The following is a 2,500-nucleotide window of genomic DNA, read 5'->3' as shown; positions in this document are numbered from 1 at the left end:
CTCTCAGGAACTCTAATGATGTCCATCTCTAAATTTCTATTTTATTCCTATTTACTTTTATTGAACCCAATGCCAGGTCTTTAAATTTCAGTGCCTTGGGTGAATAAATGTTATCAAACTCTCTCTCTCTCTCTCTCTCTCTCTCTCTCTCTCTCTCTCTCTCTCTCTCTCTCTCTCTCTCTCTCTCTCAGTGTGTTTGAGTATGTTTAGGGAACTCCATCCTCTTCTTCTTCATTACAGTTGGGTGTTGGCTAAACACGAACTGCCTACTTCTGAGAGACAGGGAATATAGCGCCATGCCCTTCTATTCAGTCAACACTTACAGGACCTACGGGACTTTCGAACACGAGAAGGACCTTCCGCCTGCCTACGAGTCCCTAGGCGATAATGACCCCGAAGCTACCAAAGTCCCTCCTGACGAAGGCGCAGCTGCACACCTCGAACGGGGCATTGACGTCTGCACGCAGGAAGTCTTTTTCGAACGACCCCCGTCATACGAAGTGGCCTTGGTTATGGAGACAGAGAAAGGAGTTAAAGCACTGCCTCCTGAATAGAGTACAGAAGAAGTGGTACTTACAGGTTTTTATTAGATAAATAATTGTATTAATAATACGTTGGAGTGGCGTATTGGAAACGTCCCTGCCTTGCGATAGCGTTAGTTTTGTGTAGTGTCTTCAACCTCACCATCCTTGTAAGCTAAGGTTGGAGGGTTTCGAGGAGCTTATAGGTCTAACTACCGATCCTAGCTTGGGTGGAAAGGCGGCTTGGGCGCTGATCATCTGTATATATGGTTAGTCTTTAAGGCATTGTCCTGCTAGCTAGGGCAGTATCATTGCCCCTTGCCTCTGCCATTCACGAGTGGCCTTTAAACGTGGAAACAAGGCATACATCATCCGCAAACCTGGATGTCTTTGGCCTGTTAAGGTTGAGCATTTAACAGTGATGAAAATACGTTTATATTGAACGCTCTTTTCACTTTTCCATTTACTTTTAATTGCATCTTTTTGGTGTCCTCTTACTAGGCTGTTCAACACCTTTAACACAACCTTCCTCCAATTCCCATCCTTATTATAAATGAATCCTTCGCGTTGACAACAGAAGTGAGAAATCACTAAACAATAACTTTGAATTTAAATGAACAATAAATGAATAAATAAAATGACTGATATGAATAACAACAAACCATTTCGATTCAAATGTTGTCAACAAGATGGCCTTATCTCAAACACAACAATCCATGTAGTGTCAAGATAACAGTTCTTATCGCGATATGAAAATCTGCTTCTCCAAAATAACATTCCGTAAACCTTAAAAGTTTCCTATACGTTAAGCTGTATATAACAGACAATGACTGTGTGTTGTGTGAATATATCGATTTCATTTATCGATAGATAAGAATTATGAGTTCTGTACGAAAGACAATTGTATCCTTAGAACACTTGCTCATTTAGTACGTCTCTCTCTCTCTCTCTCTCTCCTCTCTCTCTCTCTCTCTCTCTCTCTCTCTCTCTCTCTCTTAATTCTTACTTTTCATTCAACAAGTTGATTGTATTCTATGAATAAGAATATTTTTTTAAATTATTAGTTTGTCTGTCTTTCATCGTAGAAAAATTTGTAAATATTTTCAATTATAATATATTCTAGATTTAAGCCATTATTATTATCTTATTATAATGATTGATTAATTTATTATCAAATTAACTAATGTAATATGTATTGTCATATAAATCAAATGAAACTATTTAAAAAGTGTTTTTTTTTTTTAATGGACAAAAAATGCATATCCAAAAAGAATTGCATTTGAAAATGTCAATATACCCATAAGAAAATACTAAGTCAAAATGTCAAATTGCCAATCATAAAATGAGATAGATTTGGAATTTTGAAAAACAAAATACTTATCCAAAAAGTAAATTAACTTTCTTTAAAGTAAACGAAATTAACATTAGCTTCCTTTCATAAATATATTCCAATATTATTATGTCAATAAATTTCGCTCTTGTTTAGGACGAGTCCAGGGATCCACACTTGAAGAATTAACAAGGAATCATACTGGCATGTAGTAGTAGTAGTAGTAGTAGTAGTAGTAGTAGTTTTATACTCTAGCGTTAACATAGTTCTGCTTTTTAGCTTAGTCAGTTCCTTAGAATTACTATTATTATTATTAAAATGATTGTTATTAAAATTGTTGAAACTATTATTGTTATTATCAAAATTATTATTATTATTATTATTATTATCATTATTATCATTATCATTATTATTATAATTAAAATTATCAAAATTATTATTATTAGTATTATTATTGTTTTTATTATGATTGAAATTATTGATATCATCATTATTATTATTATTATCATTATTATTATCATTATTATCATTAGAAAATCAACATTATGCAGAAGCATTTTCTCTTGTATAATAATTGTATAGAATATTTTTGTGCAAAATAAAGAAAATATTTTGTAACAGCAAATTATGAAATGTAAACAAAATTAAC

Source organism: Palaemon carinicauda, chromosome 2 (assembly GCF_036898095.1).
Source record: "Palaemon carinicauda isolate YSFRI2023 chromosome 2, ASM3689809v2, whole genome shotgun sequence".
In the NCBI taxonomy this organism is placed as follows: Eukaryota; Metazoa; Arthropoda; class Malacostraca; order Decapoda; family Palaemonidae; genus Palaemon; species Palaemon carinicauda.
The sequence above is the reverse complement of the archived record's forward strand: the minus strand, read 5'-3'. Positions refer to the sequence as shown.